The following is a 26,436-nucleotide window of genomic DNA, read 5'->3' as shown; positions in this document are numbered from 1 at the left end:
ACATAGTACATACTGCATATATACTACATTCCTACAACATACATACTACATACATACTGCATATATACTACATTCACACAACATACATACATAGTACATACTACATACATACAACATGCTACAGCCATACAAAATACATGCTACATACATACCACATACAATACATTCATACAATACATACATATAGACATACAGTACATATAACAGAGTGCATACTCACCATCACTTGTCACTTTGTTCCCCGAAGCCAATGTCATCTATAAAAAATATGAAAAAAACAAACAAGCAATAAACTCCCTGATCCGCAGAAATCCACGAGTGTCCCACGATGATCTCCTGCACTGCATCACTGATAGGTTACTATAGCTCACTGGTCTCACTTTATGGCAAAAGCTGCGTGGGAACTTTCTCACACAGCAATGCCAAAAGTGAGACTAGGGACTATTTTTTTTACAGTGGCGGAGGAATACAGTGTGGAAGGATACCTACCTCCCATCATTGTATTCCTGGAGCCCCCTAGAGAGCGGTAACATCAGCTGATGCTGCTGTTCTCTACAGGAGATTTCGTGGGACACTCGTGGATTTCTGTGGATCAGGGAATATATCACTTGTCTGTTATTTTCATATTTTTTATAGATGACACTGGCTTCGGGGAACAAAGTGACAAGTGATGGTGAGTATGTACTCTATGTTATATGTACTGTATGTCTATATGTATGTATTGTATGAATGTATTGTATGTAATATATATGTAGTATGCATTTTGTATGTCTGTAGCATGTTGTATGTATGTTGTATGTATGTAGTATGTATGTTGTATGAATGTAGTATATATGTAGTATGTATGTAGTATGTATGTTGTATGAATGTAGTATATACTATGTATGTATGTTGTATGAATGTAGTATATATGTAGTATGTAGTATGCATGTATGTATGTTGTATGAATGTAGTATATATGTAGTATGTATGTTGTATGAATGTAGTATATATGTAGTATGTACTATGTATGTATGTTGTATGAATGTAATATATATGTAGTATGTATGTAGTATGCATGTATGTATGTTGTATGAATGTAGTATATATGTATGTATGTAGTATGTTTGTATGAATGTAGTATATATGTAGTATGTATGTAGTATGTAGTATGCATGTATGTTGTATGAATGTAGTATATATGTAGTATGTATGTTGTATGAATGTAGTATATATGTAGTATGTAGTATGAATGTAGTATGTATGTATGAATGTAGTATATATGTAGTATGTATGTATGTATGTTGTATGAATGTAGTATATATGTAGTATGTATGTAGTATGCATGTATGTATGTTGTATGAATGTAGTATATATGAAGTATGTATGTAGTATGTATGTATGTTGTATGAATGTAGTATGTATGTAGTATGTATGTTATATGAATGTTGTATATATGTAGTATGTATGTATTGTGATAAAACACTCCGGGATCGCCTTTGCTGGGGTCAAAGGTCACGTGCGTTCAGCATGAAACTCAGGCGCAGAGCTGGGATTTGGGTGTAACTGACCCTGGGTCAGGTTTATTAAAGGTGAAAGCAATGCAAAAGGAAATAAAACATAAAACAAATCCTTGCCTGTCCGGCACTAACTAAACAATGAAACAACCTAACTACCAACTGGCGGGCTTCTCCCGTCCAGCCAAACCACAGTAGCAGTGGACACTGCTTCCACTCACGTGTGTCTCTCACACAGACAGACTCTCTGTGTTCCCAGGCTGAGACACTCACACAACCACCTGGCATCCTTTTATATCCACCTCCCATTATCCATTAGTAAGCAGGTGCGATACTGACCAGACTAGGCCACATAGGAAAGGAATCTGGGCGAGATATACCTGCCCTCATCCACTATTCCCACATGATTCTCACAGTATGTTGTATGAATGTTGTATATATGTAGTATGTATGTATGCTGTATGAATGTAGTATATATGTATGTTGTATGAATGTAGTATATATGAAGTATGTATGTAGTATGTATGTATGTTGAATGAATGTTGTATATATGTAGTATGTATGTAGTATGTATGTAGTATGTATATATAATTTTTTTTTCATTGAACACATTAGCCGGATGATGGGACTACTACTGTCCCATCATTGGCTAATGTGTCAATCACTGTCATTGTAGCAGGCATCGCCCGATGGGACTTGTAGTCCCATCGGACGATGCCTGCACACACACACAACCCCCGGCAGGCCCGCACAGACCCCCGGCAGTCCACACAGACCCCGGCAGCTGGCACAGACCCCCAGCAGGCCCGTACAGACACCCGGCAGGCCGCACAGACACCCGGCAGGCCCGCACAGACCCCTGGTAGGCCAGCACAGACCCCCGTCAGTCCGCACAGACCCCCGTCAGGCCCATACAGACCCCCGTCAGGCCCGTACAGACCCCCGGCAGGCCCGCACAGACTCCCGGCAGGCCCGTACAGACCCCCGGCAGGCCCGCACAGACCCCACCTGCACACACAGACACGCACAGTGTCCGCCCACGCACCACCCACACCCATCCCCCCTCCCGAACAGGATGTGCAAGTAAAGAAAGGGTTTTTCTTAATTCCGATATTTCTGTCCCATTGACTTGAATGGGACTTCCGATCCAATCCAATACTTCACGGTATCGGATGGTATCGCTCAACACTTGTTATAAACCAAACAGCACGTCACCAAAATAAACAGCCATCAGTTCAGGAGACAAAGTAACATCACATGTCCTTTCCTTCAGGCTCAGTCCGCGAGCCTCAGCGCACACAGGAGGTGTATACCCTCCTCACATACCGCTGCCTGGTTCAAGAGCAGGCCACATTATAAGGGTGTAGCCACACCCATGAACCCAGCAGCTGACTGGTCACATGACTGTGACCTCACCACAGGTCCTTCAAAACAATAAAACAGCAATATTTGTTATGCCTTACATTATGGAGACAAGCCATTTATGAGACACATCTCCCATCGATTACATGACCCTTAGACCTGCCACACCCTCATAAGTGACCCCATTTTACAAACTAAGAGTAAGTTCACACAGAGCTTTTTTGCTGCGTTTTTTATGCTAATTTTCAGCTGATTTTTACAGTACCAGCAAAGCCTATGAGATTTCAGAAATCTCATGCACACACATTGTTTTTTTGTGTCATCAGGAGTTTGTGCTTTGCTGCGTTTCTTGGACATAGAGCATGTCACTTCTTTCAGCGTTCATTTTTCACCCATTGGCTTGAATGGGTGTTGAAAAAACGCTGCAAAAACGCAGCAAAAATGAAGGTATCATTATTTGCATATATATTTTTAGCAGATTGGAAAACTAAAACTTAACATTTATTGTATTTTATATTAAAATATCATCAAAGTGCCAAAAGTGCAAAAAAAAGTGCTTGTGCCAAGAAAAAAGTACAAGTAAAATAGCAACCACTTCTATACTGCCTATTCTCTTAGAAGGACCAGTTAACCTTAAATTAATATCAGGTCGTTTTTCAAAATTTATCCTGCTGCCAACAGATTTATTTGACTTATATATGCAGTCCAATCCTGCTTTTTTGAAATGCAAAATAGTAGTATCATTAGTGTTGAGTGATACCATCCGATATCGTGAAATATCGGATTGGATGGGACCGATACCCAAAAAAGTATCGGATATCACCGATTCCGATACCGGAAACCAATGCAAGTGAATGGGACTGAAATATCGGAATTAAAAAAACCCCTTTCTTTCCTTGTAGGTTAATTCTACATGAAGAAAAACAACTAATAATAATGTAGAATGTATTGGGGGAGGTGGAGGAGACTTTAAAGGCATAGAGGTTTAGCCCAATCAAATGGAATAGCAGGAATAAATTTTCTTTTTAAAGACGTTGGGAGTTACAAAGGTATTGACTATGTTAACCTTTTCTATATTTTGTCAGATATGTATGTTTCACTACTTCCATGCTCTTCACCTTCTTTTTTACTTCTCCCACACTTTCTCCTTCATGATCCTCAGCAGCAGCAGCATCTTTTTCATCAACTTCTTCACCTAATTCAACTTCTTCACATTCTTCCTATTATTCTTTTTTTTACATTCTTCATATTCTTCTTATTCAACTATTATTCTTCTTCATATTCTACTTCTTCATCTTCTTCCTATTCTTCTTCTTCTTCATCATATTCTTATTTGTGACAGGCATTCCTGTAGTACTTATCTATAAAAGTTTGAAGATTACACCTTCCGTTCTGCCTGTCACAAAAGATTTTCAACAGGATTTGTCCACGTTCAGTTTGGCCTGCAGCAGCAGGCATTTTCCAGGGGCACCACGAGGAGGAACGGACTCACCCCCATACACTGCTTAGTCTTCTTCTGCTTATAATTTAGATAATATCTTTTGCTCTGATTTTTAGTCTTATGCTTAATGGTCTTCTGCTTCTTGGTCTGCTGCTTCTTCTGTCTCTTGTTGTTCTGTCTCTTGTTGTTCTGTATCTTGGTGGTTGTCTTCATGTTCTTTGTCCTTTTGGTCATCTTCTTCAGGGTCATCTTTTTGGTCTTCATCGGGGTGGTCTTCCGGGTCATCGTCTTCGGGGTCATCGTTTTCGTGGTCGTCGTCTTCTTCGGGGTGGTCTTCAGGGTCGTCGTCTTCAGGGTCGTCGTCAGGGAGATCCAGAGTGATAACCAAAAACCATTTCCAAAAGCTTGAACTTGGAAATGTAGCAGAAGGTACAAGAAGGCTGAGGAACTGCCAAGAACCAGCTGACGGTACTGGAACCCGGATGGGTAGCAGAAGGAACAAGAGCCAATGGCACTACCGAGGACCAGCTGACGGTGCTGGAACCCGGAGGGGCAGCAGAAGGAACAAGAGCCAATGGCACTACCGAGGACGAGCTGACGGTGCTGGAACCTGGTTACTAAGCAGGAGGTACCTGTGCTAGAAAGCACTACCAAGGACCAGCAGACGTTGCTGGAACTCGGATACCGAGAAGGAGGCACCTAAGCCAAAGGCACTGCCGAGAACCAGCTGACTGTACTGGAACCCGGATGGGTAGCAAAAGGTAACCATGAAAAACAAAGCTGCAAGGCCGCGAGCCGGCCACAGTTACCGAAACCCACAGTCCTACAGGGGGGTGCACTACGGAACCAGCCATTGTTGCCAGATCCCGCAGCCCACATAGGAAGCCCATAAGCTGCAGGCACCATAGACTTGGCTAACCCGACCGCAACACAACAGGACAACGTATTGGTGGCAAAGTGACATGGACACTATCCAGAAACAGGAGGCGTGCTGGAACCAGGCTGGCCAGAAGGGAGTATCTGTGCCAAAGACAATGCTGGGAAACAGCTGGCGGTGCTGGAACCCAGGGAAAATATTACAAACAGAGTGGAGACAGAGGCCTAATTGGAGCAAGTTTAAAATCTGTAGTTGTGTGAGTGTGGACAGAGCAGGAGAAATTGCCGGACACACAGCTGGGGATCAGGTGACATTTCTGAACCCCAATAACACTGGAGCATATGTTGACTGTGCAGACGGCACGTCTGAGCAGCAACTGGCGGTGTTGGAGCCGAGGTTCAATCAGGGTTTAGGCTGAGGCCTACTTGGAGCAAGTGTAAAATCTGATGTAGTTTGAATGTGGAGGGAGCAGGAGACTTTGCCAGACACACAGCAGGGGAGCAGCTGGTGTTACTGAACCCCACTAACACAGGAGCTAGTGTTTTTCTCTGTGCAGACGGCACTTCTGAGCAGCAACTGGCGGTGTTGGAGCCCAGGGTCATTCATGGAGTAGGCTGAGGCCTACTTGGAGCAAGTGTAAAATCTGATGTAGTTTGAATGTGGAGGGAGCAGGAGACTTTGCTGGACACACAGCAGGGGAGCAGCTGGCGTTACTGAACCCCACTAACACAGGAGCTAATGTTTTTCTGTGCAGACGGCACGTCTGAGCAGCAACTGGCGGTGTTGGAGCCCAGGTTCAATCAGAGTTTAGGCTGAGGCCTAATTGGAGCAAGTTTTATATCTGATGTAGTTTGCATGTGGAGGGAGCAGGAGATATTGCCGGACACACAGCAGGGGAGCAGCTGGCGTTACTGAACCCCACTAACACAGGAGCTAGTGTTTTTCTCTGTGCAGACGGCACTTCTGAGCAACAACTGGCGGTGTTGGAGCCCAGGGTCATTCATGGAGTAGGCTGAGGCCTACTTGGAGCAAGTGTAAAATCTGATGTAGTTTGAATGTGGAGGGAGCAGGAGATATTGCCGGACACACAGCAGGGGAGCAGCTGGCGTTACTGAACCCCACTAACACAGGATCTAGTGTTTTTCTCTGTGCAGACGGCACTTCTGAGCAGCAACTGGCGGTGTTGGAGCCCAGGGATTACAGTTCAGGTGGTAGAAACATGAACACAACAGGAGACCTGGATACTGTTGCCAACCAATTATTTATTCTGGAAGAGGACTGGCAAATTCCGGCGAGATCCGGGCCTTGTTCATTTTCAGAAAAGTAAGCTGGTCAACGTTATCGGAGGATAGTCGCGTGCGACGGTCTGTTAGTACACCACCTGCGGCACTAAAGACGCGTTCCGATAATACACTAGCAGCAGGGCAAGCCAGCACCTCCAATGCATACTGGCTAAGCTCTGGCCTTGTATCCAGCTTAGACATCCAAAACTTGAAGGGAAAGAGCCGTCTGGGAGTACACTGACAGGGCAAGACATGTAGTCTGTCACCATCTGACGAAAACGTTGCCTCCTGCTGACTGGAGCCGTCTGTGATGGTGTAGACATTTGTGGCGGGCACACAAAACTTTGCCACATTTCTGCCATACTGGTCTTGCCTTGTGCTGACGTGCTGCCTCTGCTCCCTCTTTGTGCAGAGCTTCTTCCACTGCCTCGACGCACAGAGCTGCTTTGTAAAGTACTAGCAGCACTGCTCTCGGGTGGAATGGAGAACATGATGGAATGCACCAGTGTGTCTTGGTACTCCCGCATTTTACGCTCCCGGTTCAGCTGTGTTATGAGGCTTTGTAAGATGTCCCGGTAGCGAGGATCTAGGAGGGTGTACATCCAATAATCAGCCGTATTGAGAATGTGGGCGATGCGGCGGTCGTTTCTCAGGCACTGCAGCATGAAATCAATCATGTGCTGCAGACTCCCAACTGCCCAAGAAACGCTGTCCCCTGCTTGAGGCGTCATCTCTGCCTGCTCTGCATCACCCCACCCTCGCTGTACATACTGACTAGAGCATTGTGTACCTCCCTCCTCTGGAGAGATGTCTTCCTCCTCCATTGACTCCCCCTCACAAAGTGTCCCAGGCCTAGGCCTAGGCCTTTGTGAGGAACCACGTTGCGCAGACTGTCCAGAAGCAGATGGCATTTGTGACTCCTCATCCTCCACCTCTTCCAAAACCTCCTCCCTTAGTGCTTGCAGTGTTTTTTGAAGCAGGCAGATAAGGGGACAGTCATGCTGACTAGTGCACCATCTGCACTCGCCATCCGCGTGGAATCATCGAAGGCACGCAAAACGTGGCAGATGTCCTTCATAGAGGCCCACTCAGTGGTGCTGAAGTGTGACTGGCGCACAGTGCGACTTGTTTGTGCCTGATGCAGCTGGTACTCCATTACTGCTGCCTGCTGCTCACACAACCGCTCCAACATATGTAACGTTGAATTCCACCTGGTGGGTAGGTCACATATGATGCGATGTTCCAGAAGGTGGAATCGGCGCTGCAGAGCTGCAATGTGCGATCTTGCCATGCTGGAACGCTGCAAGTGAGCGCACTCTATGTGAACCTTGTGCAGCAGTGCATCAAGATCCGGATAGTCCCTCAGAAAGCGCTGCACGACCAAGTTGAGCACATGTGCCAGACATGGGATGTGAGTGAGGTTGCCTAGGCCCAGAGCTGCCACCAGATTTCGGCCATTGTCACACACTACCAAGCCTGGCTGGAGATTCGCTGGCCCAAACAACACGTCGCTCTCCTGCTTGATGGCATTCCAGAGCTCCTGCGCTGTGTGGCTTTGATTCCCCGAAGAAATTAATTTCAGTATGACCTGTTGACGTTTGGCCACGGCTGTGCTCATATCGGTTGTAACAGGGTCCTGCAGCGCTGATTCAGAGGAACTGGAGTATAAGGAGGAGTCAATGTGTACAGACTGGATTCCTGCAATCTTTGGAGTTGGCAGAACACGTACAGCGCCACTCTCAAGATCTGTACCTGGCTCCACAGCATTGACCCAATGGGCAGGGAGGGAAAGGTATCGTCCCTGTCCATGGTTACTGGTCCACGCATCGGTGGTCAGGTGGACCTTGCTACTGACGGCGTTTAGTAGCGCATGTTTAATTTTTCCCTCCACATGCTTTTGCAGGGCAGGGACGGCTTGCCTGCTGAAATAAAAGCTGCTGGGCACAGTGTATTGTGGGACTGCCAATGCCATGAAGTTACGGAAGGTGTCAGTCTCCACCAGCCTGAATGAGAGCATTTCAAGGGCCAGTAGTTTTGCAATGCCAGCATTCAGAGCCTGTGCTTGGGGATGGTTTGCCGAGTATGGCCGCCTTTTCTCCCATGCCTGTGCTACCGATGGCTGTAGAGTGGCCTGGGAGTGTGAGGATGACAGGGAACGTGGTGCTGTGGGTGGAATGTCACTGGGTCTCTGGACAACAGTGCCAGAGGTTCTTCCATGGCGATCCTGTGAGGAAGCCGAACCAGCTGTGTGTGAGCTGGAGGAAGAGGCTACAACACGAGCTGAAGAGGTGGTAGGTGGTGCTGTAGGTTGGCCTACATCTTCAGTGTGTCTTTGTAACTCCACCACGTGCTTGGTCCGCACATGTTTCCACATATTTGTGGTATTTAGGTTGCTGACACTTTTCCCTCTTTTGACTTTCTGATTACACAGCTTGCATTTGACAAAGCAAATGTCATCTGCAACTGTGTCAAAAAAGGACCACGCACTGCAAGTCCTGGGAGCGCCCGTTTTGGGTTTTGGAAGAGGAATGCTCTTAATGGGTGCCAAAGTGGAGGCTACAGGCAACCTAGTCTGCCCCCTCCCTCTCCCTCCTGCTTTGGCCGTTCGGGGAATCTCTTCCTCAGAGTTGCTCCCACCACCTTCCTGTTCCTCACACCATGATGGGTCAAGGACCTCATCATCTACCCGACCCTCTTCAAACACCTGCTTCTCCTGGTTAGTCTCGCAAGCACAGTACGCACCAGAAAGTGGCACCTGAGTCTCATCATCTGATGCGAACTGAGGTGTGCTGACCATAGGCACTGGCCCACCCGCCTCTTCAGATTCAGAGGGTCAAAGTAGTTGCACATCACTGCATACTCCCTCTTCTTCACATTCTAGAATGCTGCTTGGCTGGCCCCCTGTTTCCAAGCCAAGAGATTCAGAGAACAGAAGTAGAGATGGCTCCTGTCCAGGGCTCTCTGACTGCCTGGGCAATTTGGCAGGTGGTGAAGAGACAGATGGTTGCTCTTCAGTGCTCTGGCCCTGAGAGGATGTGGAAGTAATTGAAGCCGATGCGTTAGCTGCCATACATCCGACAACGGCTTCAATTTGTTCGTCCCGCAGCAGTGGGGTACAGCGAGGTCCTACAAAGCTGCGCATAAAGGACTGTTCCCTGGTAAAACTGGGGGATGCTGAGTCACTGGTGCCCGCAGCAGGCACAGAATCCCCACATCCTCTCCCTGCTGAAACTCCACGCCCACGTGCCTTACTCCCTGCCTTCTTCATCTTGGTAGACTGATAAAGATAGGCAGAAAAGTACAAAGGGGGAGCTTAGTGTGCTTATTCTTGAACAGCTGCTAACAGGTATAAGAAACACTAATTTTATAAAGTGTGTGGACTACACTTTAATATGAGCTAATGTGGCCTACACAACTGTCAAGTGGAGTGTTTGGTGAACTTTATTTACATGTTTTTTTTTAAAAAAACAAAACGGATGTGACCAAAGATGAGAAAGCGATAGTATCACGAACTTTTTGGAGCTATTACAAAGCAGGAAGGTAACCTACAATGCAATAGATGAGGCTCCAAAAAATAGGCTAATACTAATCTGGCTGCGGCTGCAGGGCACAAGCCAGCAAAAAGGCTCCTCTATCTACTCCTATATAGTGTTTGCAACCAACCAATGTAGATGGATACAGATGGAAGAGCACTAATAGGAAAAAAAAAATCAGGAAAAATGAGCTGCAATAAAACAAAAAAAGGACTATGTATGAGGCAGTGACGCACGCTGAGCGGCCTACAACCAGAGGTGGCTGCAGGACACACTACAGCGTGAGCTGCACTCACACAGACCTTGCAGACAGCTGTGAACAGCGCTGCAAGGCAAAAGAAAGCTACAGTGATTGATAATGTAGCCTGGGTAAAGCACAATATTATTTAGCAAATCGCTATCTCTAACTGTCCCTCAGAGTCTTGAACAGCAGCCTATCCCTAACTGAATTCACAGCAGAGTGAACCCTAAATGGTGGCGGCTTTTATAGTGCATCATGACATAATTTCGTCAGCCAATCACAGCCATGCCATTATTTAACATGCCTACCAGGATGTGCCCACACTTCTGAGGATTCCTCATTGGCTGAATCAAATCAAACTGGCTCACAGCATTATGGGAACTTCCGATTCCGGTATTCGATATGCAAAAAGTATCGGAACTCAGTATCGGAATTCTGATACCACGAATGTCGGCCGATACCCGATATTTGCGGTATTGGAATGCTCAACACTAAAGGCCCCTTCACACATAGCGATGCACCAGCGATAACGATAACGATCCGACCTGGCAAAGATCGCTGGTGCATCGTTACATGATCGCTAGATAGCTTTCATACAGTCCAATCTCATCAACGACGCAAGACAGATCAGCGATCTGCATAACGACGTCGTTGGTCATTGAGTACCTTTCACACAACTTAATTGTAACTGATTCAGACCTGTATTGCTGAGCTCTGCGTCGCTAACGACGTCGCTCGTCGTTTTTAAGTTTCAAACACAGCGATGAGTGCTTGCCAGCGGGACGCCAACGATGGAAAAATGGACCTGCTCATTCTAGCTCGATCAGCGATAGCCAGCGGGGGGTCCGGTCACCGCTACATTTCACACTTAGCGAGATCGCTAGCGATATCGCTGTTGTGTCACAATATCGGTGACGCTCGAGCGATATTGCTAGCGATCTCGCTATGTGTGAAACCCCCTTAAGTATCATACATCAAAATGATACATTTGCATAAGGTCTATATTTAAATGGGTATACACCAGCTGAAAGGGCATTATAGCCTCACATACACCCACCAAAAGACCATATATTGAGGTATTTCCTTATTAAAAAATGAATAGCCATACTCAGTATTCTTATATCATACAGCCTGGGACATATTACTTATTGTGTCCCAAACATCAATGTCTGCAAACCTCTCACCTATAAAGATTGTGTGTCTTGATTGTCAATTGTCTTACAAACCAGGACCAACATTCACATAACTCTCATGGTGAGCTCATATCAAATACCGTATTTTTCGGACCATAAGACGCACTTTTTTCCCCCAAAATTTTGGGGCAAAGTGGGGGTGCGTCTTATGGTCACAATATACTTACAGCTGTCCATGGCTGGTGGCTGGTGCCGCAGGGCTCTGTGGTGCGGTGGTGGCAGCAGGCTGTGCTCCGGTGCAGGGGTAGGGGCTCTCTGTGCTCCATGGGGGCTCCGCTGGCATTTCCTCGAAGCCCGGAGACCCCCGCACATCCATTGCTGGCTGCTTGCATGTTGCGGTTGCCTCCGGGAATATGGACGCCGGGAAGATGGCCGCTGGTCCGGGAACGGCGCATGCACAGGTTCAGATCTTGTCCTGAGATCTCGGGAGACGAGATTCAAATGGACCCTCACCTCATAGAGCCCACCTCCCCCAGCCCAGCACAGCTGCACCAGCCCAGCTGCCCCAGCACAGCCCACCTGCCCCAGCCCAGCACAGCTGCCCCAGCCCAGCACAGCCCACCTTCCCCAGCACAGCCCACCTTCCCCAGCCCAGCACAGCTGCCCCAGCCCACCTGCCCCAGCCCGGCCCACCTGCCCCAGCCCAGCCCACCTGCCCCAGCCCAGCACAACCCAGCTGCCCCAGCACAGCCCACCTGCCCCAGCACAGAGCCGCCACCACTGCACCAGCCTGGACCACTGAATGACCCCTGTGACCACTCCTCCACCTGTGCTGGATCCCTTCCCAGGTAAGCTGAATTCGGACTGTAAGATGGACCCCCATTTGACACATTATTATTTTTTTCTCTATTTTCCTTCTGAAAATTGGGGTGCGTCTTATGGTCTGGCGCGTCTTATAGTCAGAAAAATACGGTAATAATTGTTATACTCATCTGGAGGATCGTGAATTTAAGCATTGATGCTTGCAGTCAAGTTCTTATGGAGGGGTCCCAACCTCAGCATGAACCATGGCGCCTTTGCCTTGCTGAGTGGCTTTTAACTTGATTAGTGTCTCCCAACGCGTTTCATCATAAATTCACTCATCAGGGGAATTTTGCCATCTATCCTGCTGTATGAAAAATAGCGCCATTTTCCATACAGCAGGATAGATGTAAAAATTCCCCTGATGAGTCAATTTATTAATAACGCACCAAAAACGCACCAAAAGCTCACCTAAACCTGCGTTTTTCTGCTTCTTTCCTGCCAGGGAGATCATGTTTTGCTGCAGAAAAAAAAGCAGCAAAAAAGCCCTGTGTGAACTTACCCTAAACCTCTCAATGAATTCTTCTAGAGGCGCAATGATTATATTGACACCATAGGTGTGTCACAGAATTTTATACCATTAGGCAGTGAAGAAAAAATAATTTCCATTTTTACCACCAAAATTGTGTTAGCCCCAAATTTTACATTTTCATATTGAGAAAATGGTAAAAAGGGCACCAAAATTTGTCCCACAATTTCTGCTGAATGTAGAAATACCCCATGTGTGGCTTTACATTACCACTTTGCCATACAGAGAGTGACTTGGGAGGGGCAGAATTTTACTTGCCTCCTGGAGTGCAGATTTTTCTAGAATAGTTTGTGGACTCCATATACAGAGCCCCTAAGTGCTAGAAAAGCAGAATCCTCCCTCCAGTGACCTTATTTTAGAAATTATAACCCTTTGGGAATTTATCTACAGGTGTAGTGACGATTTTGACTCCACGGGTTTTTTCCAAAAACAAGTAGCAGTTGATGTTGCTGAGTGAAAATTGCAAACTGCAGTTGTCGTGAATAATACGTTGTAGTGACCAGTACATTATGCCCAGCTCATGCTTCTGGAGACACACACCAGTAAATTAGGTGAGCTCTCGTCACTACAGAAATGCCAAACATGTGGGTACTAAATGAGGCTTAGGCAAACTGGGACGCAGAAGGGGGGGCATTTGGATTTGGGAGTGGAGAATTTGCTGAGTTTGTCTTGAGGGCAAGGAGCTATTTCGCTTTTCCAGAGCCTTTAGGCAACCAGTAACGTGGAAGACCCTATTTTTCCGTTAACAGATGACAGACATGAGTGAGGGCTTGCTTTTTTATGGATTGAGTTGAAGCTTTTTTTGGGAACATTTTAGATAACATTTATGATCACATTTATCCTGCGCTCTACGCTGAGCATTTACATCAGGGTTTACATCTAAATCTCTCAGTGATGTGACAGATGAAACCCCCGATGGATCCATTCACTATAGTGAGACAGCAGTTACTCTGGACTCCGTCTGGCCTCTGTTCAGCTGTGTTTTTCTTTTAAGAAGAGCACAAAACCGCGGCTGACAGCACTTTTATGCAATCCTAAAAAGACGTACACTGCCGGATCACAGGTCAGACACTGACTGTCCACAGTGCCTCCATCTGCCTCATTGTAGGGAATTTTGCATCATGGGTTCTGTCTAAATCAGAGATTTACATGGATACCTTGGTGTAAGCAGTCAGTGCAGAATAAATGTGCGCCGAGCCTTACTGCGATCTTTGGAAGGCAGAATGAAAAAATCATCAGCATGTGAAGAATTGGTTTCATTTATTTTTAATGCCGTTCCTCGTGCGGTATAAGTGATTAGGTGACTTTAGTCAGGTCAGTACGATTACAGCGATACCAGATTTATATTGGGTTTTTATGTTTGGCTGCTGTCACACACTAAAAGACACTTTCTATTGCGAAAACTAGTTGTTGCATCACCATATTAAGACAGCTATAATTTTTACATATTTCGGGTGGCAAAGTTATGTTATGGCTTGCTTTGTGCGGAACGAGCTGACATTTTTATTGGTACCATTTTCGGGCACATGACAATTTTTGATCGCTTTCTCTTCCAATTTTTGAGAGACAGAATGAACAAAAACCAGCAGTTCAGGAATTGCTTTTAGTGTATTTTTTTATACCATTCGGCATGTGGAAAAATTGGTTAGGCAGCTTTATTCTTCGGGTCTGTATGATTACAGCGCTACTCAATTTATATTTTTTATGTTTTGGCGCTTTTACACAATAAACCTATTTTATAGAAAAAAATTATTTTTGCATCGCTTTATTCTGAAATCATTAACTTTTATTTTTCTGCTGATGGAGCTGTATGATGACTTCTTTTTGCAAGACAAGATGATGTTTTCCACGGTACCATTTTATTTACAGCCATCTTTTTAATCGCATCTTATTGCACTTTTTGTTTGGCGGAATGATGATAAAGCATTGTTTTTTGACTCGTTTTTTTAATTTTTTACGGTGTTCATTGAAGGGGTTAACTAGTAGGACAGTTTTATAGAGAGGGTTGTTACAGACGCAGCAATACCAAATGTGTACTTTTATTTTTTTTTAATTTACATAAATAAATGTATTTATTGTAAAAATATTTTATTTTTTTCTTTATGAATTTGTTTTTGTAAATACTTTTACACTTTGTAATTTTTTTTAAAACTTTTTTTTTACATTGTCCCAGGTTGGGACATTACTTTATAACAGCAGATCGCTAATCTGATGTTCTGCATTGTGATCTGACAGGCAGGGAAGGAGGCTTCTCAGGTCCTGTTCTCTGCAGGCACTGGGAACCCACCTTACCTGCAGATCAAAATTATGTTTACTAAATACCATTATTATTATTATTACTATTACCTTTAAGCATTATTTGCAGTTTATTTTTTACTTTTTTATTTTAGGTTATTTGTGTTTTTAGCTTTTTGTTTTCTCTGGTTAATGGTCATGTGTAGAGTTGAGCGACTTTTGGTTTTTTAGGGTCGCGTTTCGTTTCGTGAAACCCGACTTTTCCAAAAGTCGGGTCGAGCAAGATCGTCCGATTATAGGGAAAAGTCGGGGTCATCCCGAAACACGAAACCCAATGTAAGTCAATGGGGAATAAAAGTCGGCAGTGAGAGGACAGGAAACACACCTACAGTGCCCATTTGAATGCCAAAAGCATCAATTCTTCTTTCTTAAGCTTGTCAACCTTAATTAACTTCATAATACAAGTTACGCACTGAAAAATGGGGGTTATTTGGCTACAAACTGTGGGGGGGGAGGGCTGGCTCCAGGTTTTCATGTGCCCTGGGCGAAAGAGCGCCCCTTTAACACATACCACAACTCATCATGCTCCGATACGGCAGAGAAATAGCGGTATAGTCCAATGAAAAATACCTCACTTTTTACATCTCATGACGAGGCCCATCTATTTCTCCATACAGAATCATTGGTCCCATATAATGTTTGAAACAGTATATGATGAGCTCCACATAATGCTACAGTATATGTTGGTCCCCATGGATGAAGCTCCACTGTCTTATGGGCCCAAATAATGCTCCAAACATAATGGGCCCCATTTCTAATGCTCTAGTGTATAATGGGCCCTGTAAATTCTGCTCCAGTGTCTGATGTCCACCTTTGGAATGTTCCAGTGTATGGTGGGCCCCATCTATCATTCTCCAGAGTATAGTGCTCCCCAAAAATTGCTGTCCCAACATTGAAAACAATCAAATAAGTCTCCTCGCTAGGGAATCCCTGTACTTATCTGGACAGGTGCTGTAGCTTGCTTAACAGCTCGCCAGCCGTTCTCACGCCCAGTATGGATTACACGTGATTGCACAAAGGTTAGAAAGGGTACCGTATCCCCGGATAACATGTATGGATAGCGTACACATTCAAAATATATGTCTCAGGAGGCAGGCTCAGACGGTGTTAGGCCCAGTATGGATTGCACGTGATTGCACAAAGGTTAGAAAGGGTACCGTATCCCCAGATAACATGTATGGATAGCGTACATATTCAAAATATATGTCTATACAGCATGAGGCAGGCTCAGACGGTGTTAGGCCCAGTATGGATTGCACGTGATTGCACAAAGGTTAGAAAGGGTACCGTATCCCTGGATAACATGTATGGATAGCGTACACATTCAAAATATATGTCTCAGGAGGCAGGCTCAGACGGTGTTAGGCCCAGTATGGATTGCACGTGATTGCACAAAGGTTAGAAAGGGTACCGCATCCCTGGATAACATGTATGGATAGCGTACACATTCAAAATATATGTCTATACAGCATGAGGCAGGCTCAGACGGTGTTAGGCCCAGTATGGATTGCACGTGATTGCACAAAGGTTAGAAAGGGTACCGTATCCCCCGATAACATGTATGGATAGCGTACACATTCAAAATATATGTCTCAGGAGGCAGGCTCAGACGATGTTAGGCCCAGTATGGATTGCACGTGATTGCACAAAGGTTAGAAAGGGTACCGTATCACTGGATAACATGTATGGATAGCGTACACATTCAAAATATATGTCTCAGGAGGCAGGCTCAGACGGTGTCAGGCACAGTATGGATTTGACGGCCCAGATTACACAGCGGAGGAGCAGGGAGAGGTAAATATTGCAAATGCTGGGGCCCTGCCCAAGCAAGGGGGGCCCACTCATGGGCGTCGGTACTGGCACTGGGCCCCTCATAGTACAGCGGTGTGTCTGACGGCGGGTGTGCACCACCACCGTCAGAGACACTTGATTGCACTATGAGGGACCCTGTGCCAGTGCCCACGCCCAAGAGTCGGCCTACCCACCTGTCCAGGGCAACGGCACTCGCACGGTGTCGTGCGGTAGGTGGTGACCCCGGCCATGGGGGGGGAGGCAGCACAGTTAGGGAGTTTTAGAAAGTGGCATATGTTGATGTTGGACATTCAGCTGATGCAAAAGGCGAAATAGGTGAAGTACCAGGAAGAGGTGGACCAAAGCAAGCCATTTTTCTGTCACCCTATGTGTCATCAGGGGAAGGTGGGACAAAATCCTTGGAAACCCATGCGTGGTTCATTTTAATGAAGGTTAGATCATCCACATTTTGGGTTGACAGACGGGTCCTTTTTTCTGTCAGGATTGATCCAGCTGCACTGAAGACTCTTTCCGATAGCACACTTGCAGCTGGGCAAGCGAGCTCCTGTAAGGCATATTGGGCCAATTCAGGCCAGGTGTCCAGTTTAGCGGCCCAATAGTCAAAGGGGAATGACCTGTGTGGGAGAACATCGATATGGGAGGAAAAGTAGTTTGTAACCATAGTTGACAACTGCTGTCTCCTGTCACTTTCCATCGATGCAGTATTACCAGTTGTGTGAGCGGTATTTGAAAAATCAGTCCACAACATTGTCATGAAACCCCTGTCTCCAACGCCACTTCTGCTGTGTGCACCACGAACACCTCTGCCAAGCTGCCCCCGGCCCGTACGGCTCGTGTGACAACCATCACCGCTGCTGTGTGCTGGGAATGCCTCAAGCAACCGATTTACCAGAGTTGCTTGTTTATTAGCCAATATTAGGTCAAGGTTCTCCTGTAGCATGATGTTTTGTAATTTGCCTTTATAGCGTGGATCCAGGATGCTGGCCAACCAGTAGTCGTCATCGTTCATCATTTTGGCAATGTGGGGGTCCCTTTTTAGGATCCGCAAGGCATAATCTGACATGTGGGCCAATGTTCCCGGTGTCAATGATGCACTGCGAGTGCTGGGTGGAGGAGCACTTTCTGGCAAATCCACATCCCTCCAGTCACGCACAAACCCTGTACCAGACCTTGCCACGCCAACATTTTCACTTGCCCCACGAGATGCATCCTCCTCCCCTAAGTAATCATCCCCATCATCATCCTCCTCCTCCTCTTCTTCCTCCACCTCGTCCAGGAGAGGTCCCTGAGCAGACAATGGCTGAATGTCATCAAGGATTCCCTCCTCCTCTTCCTCCTCATCAACATTGGCTGCAGACGCCTGCTCCTTAAGGTGCGTCAAAGTTTGCATGAGCAGACGCATAAGTGGGATGCTCATGCTTAGGATGGCGTCGTCTGCGCTTACCAGCCGTGTGCATTCCTCAAAACACTGAAGGACTTTACAAAGGTCTTTCAGCTTCGACCACTGCACACCTGTCAACTCCATGTCTGCTCTCAAAGTGCCTGGCCGTGTATCCTCCCACAAATGCATTATGGCCTGCCTCTGCTCGCACAGCCGCTCCACCATGTGCAGGGTGGAGTTCCACCTTGTTGCAATGTCGATAATGAGGCGGTGGTTGGGAAGGTGGAGCAATCGCTGCAGCTTCTGCATACGAACGGAGTGTACAGGCGACCGGCGGATGTGCGCGCACAGTCTTCGCACCTTCTGGAGCAGGGCTGTTAACTCCGGATAATTTTTGAGGAAGCACTGCACCACCAGGTTCAAGGTGTGAGCCAAGCAAGGTATGTGGCTGAGTTTTGAAAGGGCTATGGCTGCCACAAAATTACGGCCGTTATCACTAACTACCTTGCCTGCCTCAAGATGTACACTGCCCAGCCATGACTCAGTTTGTCGCTTCAAGTACTCGGCCAGCACCTCGGCGGTGTGTCTGTCGCCCAAACACATCATCTGCAACACAGCCTGCTGACGCTTTCCACTAGCTGCTCGATAGGGGGACACATCGTGTGCAACAGTGGCAGCTGCAGATGGAGTGCTCGTACGACTGCGCTCTGTGGACGAGCTTTCGCTTCTGGAGGAGGAGGAGGAGGAGGAGGGTCGAACGCCTACAGCCAACTGTTTCCTATACCGTGGGCTAGGCAGCACTGTCCCACCACCGCTGTCCCCTGTGGACCCTGCATCCACCACATTAACCCAGTGCGCAGTGATGGACATGTAACGGCCCTGGCCATGCCGACTGGACCATGCATCAGTTGTGAGGTGCACCTTTCCGCTCACTGACTGCTTGAGTGCATGGACAATGCGGTCTTTCACATGATGGTGGAGGGCTGGGATGGCTTTGCGAGAGAAGAAGTGGCGACTGGGTAGGTCATAGCGTGGTACTGCATAGGCCATGAGTTCGCGGAAAGCTGTGCTTTCCACCAACCGAAAGGGCATAATCTCAAACGAGATTAGTTTGGCAATGTGGGCGTTCAAACCCAGTGTACGCGGATGAGAGACTGAGTACTTTCTTGACCTACTCATAGTGTCTGGGAGGGTGAGCTGGACTTGAGAGCTGCATATGGTGGAAGTAGCGGTGGACAGGGTGGACTGAGAGAGGGTTGATGATGGTGATGGAGTTGGTGTTCTTTCTGATGGCCTAGAATCAGTCTTTCATTGATATAACAGTGGGATTCCCTGACTGCTGTGGTCTTGCAACGACACCTCAACATTTGCTGCTGTGCTAACCGGTGGGCTTACAGTGGGGGAAACAATGTAGCATTGCTGACTACCTTCGTTGTGATCAGTTGCACATGTGGCACTTGAGGTTTGGTGTTGTGTCCATGCTTGCAAGTGCATGCTGGTTAAATGTCTAAGCATGCAACTGGTATTCAAATTTTTCAGATTTTTCCCTCGGCTAAAGGTCTTTGCGCACTTCTTACAGATAACCTTGGCCTGATCATGAGGATTTTGTTCAAAAAAGTGCCACACTGCACTCTTCCTACTTTGGCAGACATTTTGCGGCCTAGCACGCTGTGATCTTTTGACCCTCTGGACAAGCTGTCCAGCAACTCTTTTGATGTTTGGAACCTGTCTTTGGAGTGCTCCGGGCCTGCCAGATAACAGCTGTTGCGATGTCGATGTCTGCTGTGGATGCTCCTCATCTGAGCTATTGGAAGCAGCACCCTCTTCCCCCAATGGATGCCAATCTGGGTCAACAACTGGGTCATCCATCACCTCCTCTTCTATGTCATGTGCACCTTCCTCTGTGTCACCGTGTATGGTGGTATAGTGTGCGGGAAGGGGCACCTGAGTCTCATCAAGGTCAGAATCTGGCTCTGTACACTGCGAGGACAATGTAGTGCTCTGAGTGAATGTACCAGCAGAATCATCCATCAGCGGCTGTGCATCAGTGCACTCCATGTCAGATTCATCTTGGCCTGGGTAATTCACCATTTGACTTGATAATCCAGGCATGGTATGTGAAAACAGCTCCATGGAGTAATCAGTAGTATGGCCTGCGTCATCCTTCAATCTTGGTTGGGGTGAAGGACACAAGGAAAGGTGTGGTTCATGAACATGAGCCTCCAATGACGACTCAGTGCTTTTACTTTTTACAACTGAAGAAGAGGAGGCGATAGAGCTGGAGGCTGAGTCAGCAATGTAAGACAAAACTTTTTCCTGATGCTCTGGCTTTAAAAGCGGTTTGCCAACTCCTAGAAAACTAAGCGTTCGAGGCCTTATGTAGCCAGACGATGACGCAGGGTCAGCACCTCCTGCATTCGGTCCTATTTTGCTCTTGCCACTACCATCAGATCCACCACCAACACCATCATTACCAGCTGCCAACCCCCGCCCAATTCCACGGCCTCTTCCACCAGCCTTCCTCATTTTTGGTAGAAATGTAGACAAAATCCAACAAACTATATAGTAATGTAAAACAAGGTACAAGGTGTCTATAGGACAGGGGAGATTTTGAATTTCTGCACACACTTTTGGACACTGGACACTTTTGGATTGTGTGAGGCCCACTGATATCTGAGCGCTATGTGACAGGCTCGATGGCACTGCTGTGACAAAAGTGACTAGAGGATAAGGGAGATTTTGAATATCTGCACACACTTTTGGACACTGGACACTTTTGGATTGTGTGAGGCCCACTGATATCTGAGCGCTATGTGACAGGCTCGATGGCACTGCTGTGACAAAAGTGACTAGAGGATAAGGGAGATTTTGAATATCTGCACACACTTTTGGACACTGGACACTTTTGGATTGTGTGAGGCCCACTGATATCTGAGCGCTATGTGACAGGCTCGATGGCACTGCTGTGACAAAAGTGACTAGAGGATAAGGGAGATTTTGAATTTCTGCACACACTTGTGGACAGTGGACACTTTTGGATTGTGTGAGGCCCACTGATATCTGAGCGCTATGTGACAGGCTCGATGGCACTGCTGTGACAAAAGTGACTAGAGGATAAGGGAGATTTTGAATATCTGCACACACTTTTGGACACTGGACACTTTTGGATTGTGTGAGGCCCACTGATATCTGAGCGCTATGTGACAGGCTCGATGGCACTGCTGTGACAAAAGTGACTAGAGGATAAGGGAGATTTTGAATATCTGCACACACTTTTGGACACTGGACACTTTTGGATTGTGTGAGGCCCACTGATATCTGAGCGCTATGTGACAGGCTCGATGGCACTGCTGTGACAAAAGTGACTAGAGGATAAGGGAGATTTTGAATTTCTGCACACACTTGTGGACAGTGGACACTTTTGGATTGTGTGAGGCCCACTGATATCTGAGCGCTATGTGACAGGCTCGATGGCACTGCTGTGACAAAAGTGACTAGAGGATAAGGGAGATTTTGAATATCTGCACACACTTTTGGACACTGGACACTTTTGGATTGTGTGAGGCCCACTGATATCTGAGCGCTATGTGACGGGCTCGATGGCACTGCTGTGACAAAAGTGACTAGAGGATAAGGGAGATTTTGAATCTCTGCACACACTTTTGGACACTGGACACTTTTGGATTGTGTGAGGCCCACTGATATCTGAGCGCTATGTGACAGGCTCGATGGCACTGCTGTGACAAAAGTGACTAGAGGATAAGGGAGATTTTGAATTTCTGCACACACTTGTGGACAGTGGACACTTTTGGATTGTGTGAGGCCCACTGATATCTGAGCGCTATGTGACAGGCTCGATGGCACAGCTGTGACAAAAGTGACTAGAGGATAAGGGAGATTTTGAATATCTGCACACACTTTTGGACACTGGACAATTTTGGATTGTGTGAGGCCCACTGATATCTGAGCGCTATGTGACAGGCTCGATGGCACTGCTGTGACAAAAGTGACTAGAGGATAAGGGAGATTTTGAATTTCTGCACACACTTGTGGACAGTGGACACTTTTGGATTGTGTGAGGCCCACTGATATCTGAGCGCTATGTGACAGGCTCGATGGCACAGCTGTGACAAAAGTGACTAGAGGATAAGGGAGATTTTGAATTTCTGCACACACTTGTGGACAGTGGACACTTTTGGATTGTGTGAGGCCCACTGATATCTGAGCGCTATGTGACAGGCTCGATGGCACAGCTGTGACAAAAGTGACTAGAGGAAAAGGGAGATTTTGAATCTCTGCACACACTTTTGGACACTGGACACTTTTGGATTGTGTGAGGCCCAATGAATATCTGAGCGCTATGTGACAGGCTCGATGGCACAGCTGTGACAAAAGTGACTAGAGGATAAGGGAGATTGGATTGCTTTTAAAAAAGCAGTTTGCGGAGCAGTGGGTAAACAGCAATGCCAGCCTGTCAGGAAGCCTTAGAAGGCAGCCCAACAACCAACACCACTGATACACCACTATATAGCCTCCTCTTGCACTGCACACACAGTGACTGGTGTGTTGTGCAGGCCAAATTGCTAGCAGCAGAAGCAGTTTTTTTTCTTCTCAGCAGGACAAAAAAAAAAAATTGGGATTGCTTTTAAAAAAGCAGTTTGCGGAGCAGTGGGTAAACAGCAATGCCAGCCTGTCAGGAAGCCTTAAAAAGCAGCCCAACAACCAACACCACTGATACACCACTATATAGCCTCCCCTTGCACTGCACACACAGTGACTGGTGTGTTGTGCAGGCCAAATCGCTAGCAGCAGAAGCAGTTTTTTTGTCTTCTTCCCTGCCTAACGCTCTCCCTACAGAATCAGCAGCAACCTCTCCCTATACTAAGATCGGCAGAAGTAAGATGGCGGTCGGCGTGCACGCCCTTTTATACCCCCTGTGACGCCCACCAAAGCAAGCCAATCACTTGCATGCCCTTCTGAAAGATGGTGGTGACCCGTGCCTATATCATCACGTTGCCCACAGTGTCCGTGGATCCTGATTGGCTGAAAAAGAGCGCAAAACAAACTTTTGAAACGCGACTTTGGCGCGTAAGTCGCCGACCTCGTGGCCGACCTCATCCTAGGGTCGGGTTTCGTTTCATGAAACCCGACTTTGCCAAAAGTCGGCGACTTTTGAATTTTTTCGACCCGTTTCGCTCAACTCTAGTCATGTGTGTTAATATGCACTTACATTGTGCACACACATTTACTTACTTTCTCAGTTCAGACTCCAGTTTTTTATAGATAAAGTACAATGTATCACAAAACGTTTCAGATCTATTCCAGCATAAAATGAAACAAGTTAGATTTGAAAAATTTGTCTTGAAGTTAAAATACATCAATGATAGGTGCAGAATAGTGTGTAACAAATTAAGACATTAAAAAACCCCACTTCATTAAAAATCTAATGTCACCAAGTGTATAGAAGTTTAGTTGCACTTATCTTTAGCTTTTTCAGTGAACTCTGACTTCTCTATAAGTTTGGTAATATTATCTATGGCTGCATACATTATTTCATATGCTACAAATATCGGGGTACTCACCGCCAATGACTGTACTGTTAGAATCTGTAGTTGGGAAGATCCTTGAGTATCAGAAATGAATAATAATGAAATCTCCAGACTGAAATATCATCTCCAGTACAACTTCTTCAGCATTTGTATGTGAGCTTGAGGCTTTGTGCAGCTACGTGAAAACTATGTCAGCACCCAGCAGCCTGACAGGCACTTTTAACTGTTATCTGTACCCATGTTATAGCTTATTTTCACTTGACAGATCTTATTTTCCATGAAGCAGCCGGGGTGGTTTCCCTGTCAATAAGGATGTGTGATCCTCTCATATGACCAACATGTCGTAACGAAACACCAGACAAATGCACTGGTATAGATATATAGGAGATGTAAGAATAAGTCACACCAGTATTGGATACAAGACCCTCCAAGGATTTAAGATCAAACTTAGTAAAATGTGTTTGATGTAGATCGGATCTGGTCGATTCTGCAGAAATTTAGATTAAAACTGATCTCTGCTCTTACATCTGCTTTATTCACTCACGTCTGCTAAATATAGAGCCTCGCCCAGCCGGATAAATTATCTTGACAGCAACATATGACTGAGTTGTGAAATAAGGGCACCATTCCTTCTGCTTTCAAGGAGAGAGGATTCCCATTCCTGGTTCTTTTCTGATGCATGCCCAATTACCACACAACCAATCTGATTTATTCATTAGTTTTTGGGAACGTTGCCACTAACATTTTTCATCCAATTTTTTTGAGCAAAAGCCAAAGTTATGCAACGAAACAGAGAAATGAAATTTAGAGACACAGGTGTGAACAACACCGTAGAAGTTACACAGAATGTAAAGATTCGTCTCAATTGTAACATTCTTTACAAACTCTCAAACATTTACACATATAACCTGAAATGTCCCATTAACGAACAGAACTTTATTGAGTTTTCTTCTTATTTTTAGTTTTGGGAAAGTAAAGAAGAAATACTTATTTATACTCAGATTTCCACATTTGCAGATTTCCATACCCGAAAACCTATATATTATCCTATATATGATATAAGGAAAAAGACATGCTTTTAGTGTCTGCGAAGTACCTGGAGACCTAGGAAAAAGATGAAATATGATTGTAACCTAAGACTAAGGACTGCCCATAAATATCTAAGCAAAACCAGAATGAGAATCACATAAAAGGTCATATTCAGTATAGCAAAAAAGAGACCATAGTTACTAATAAAAAAAATCAGGCTTATTTTAACAAATACATGATTTTTATGAATTATTTTCTGCATAGAGAAAAATAAACGACTCAGTGCTTCATTATAAAAATGTGTGTACATAATGATTTTTAAGTTGTAAATAAACCTTTCTAATAGATTCCAATAATAATTTATGGAGACCGGAGGGAAGAAGAAAATAAAGAAGGATTATGAAACAAGTTAAATGTGAGCTTAATGCTATCTACTAATCTTAAGACCCTATTTCCTTGTCCAAATGTTGAGTACGTTTTTTTATCCTTTTTCTTTTGCGTATATTACACCTACCCTTACAGGGGTTGTCTGGGCTTAGGGCCCTGTCACACATAGCGACGCACCAGTGATCCCGACAATGATATCACCTTGTCAGGATCACTGGTGTGTCGCTACTTGATCGCTGGTGAGCTGTCAAACAGGCAGCTTCACCAGCGATCATGACCGGTGACATGCGGGTAACCCGCAGTGTATCTTAGTTACTAGCGCGCTGATGCAGGGAGCTGGTAACCAAGGTACACATCGGATTTCTAAGGCGCGCGCTCCCCTTAGAAACCCGATGTGTACACCTTGGTTACCAGCTCCCTGCAACAGCGTGCTGGTAACTAAGGTACACAGCGGGTTTCTAAGCGCTGCGTGCCGCTTAGAAACCCTGCGTTTACCTTAGTTACCAGCGCGCTGATTGCTGATCTCCCACCTGTCACACGCAGCGATGCGTGCTGGCCAGCGGGAGACCAGTGATCAAAAAAATGTCCTGGCTATTCCAGGATGATCAGCGATAACTGGCAGGGGGGCCGGTCGCTGGTCAGTGTCACACACAGCGATCTCGCTGGTGAGATTGCTGTTGCGTCACAAAACTTGTGACTCAGCAGCGATCTCGCTAGGGAGAACGCTATGTGTGACGGGGGCTTAAGACTACAAGCCTGCAGTCACTCTATTTGCATACTTCTGGCCACACTCCAACTAAGCTTGTCCGGTCTCACTCAATACATGCATTCCTCTTACATGAAACATGTGACATAATGAGTTACATAGCTAGATAGTTAGTTACTTAGGTTGAAACAAGACCTAGGTCCACAAAGTTCCACCTTTCTCCATCAATTGTGCATTTCATCACTAATTTAGCTATAACCCCAATGTTATGTGTATCAAGGAAATCGTCCAGCCTTTTTTAAAAGCTGTTATAGTGTTTGTCATTACTACCTCTTGTGGTAGGACATTCCACAGTTTGACTGCTCTAACTGTAAAGACCCCTTTCCTACTTAGCTGATGGAATCACCTTTCTTCAACCCATAATGAGTGACCTCTGGTTCTCAGTATGGTCTTTGGAAGGAATAAGTCATGTGCAAGTCCTTTGTGCTGACCACACTTATATTTATACATGTAAATGAGAT

Source organism: Dendrobates tinctorius, unplaced genomic scaffold (assembly GCF_039654945.1).
Source record: "Dendrobates tinctorius isolate UK_male_01 unplaced genomic scaffold, ASM3965494v1 ptg000011l, whole genome shotgun sequence".
In the NCBI taxonomy this organism is placed as follows: Eukaryota; Metazoa; Chordata; class Amphibia; order Anura; family Dendrobatidae; genus Dendrobates; species Dendrobates tinctorius.
Note: the sequence above shows the minus strand (reverse complement) of the source record.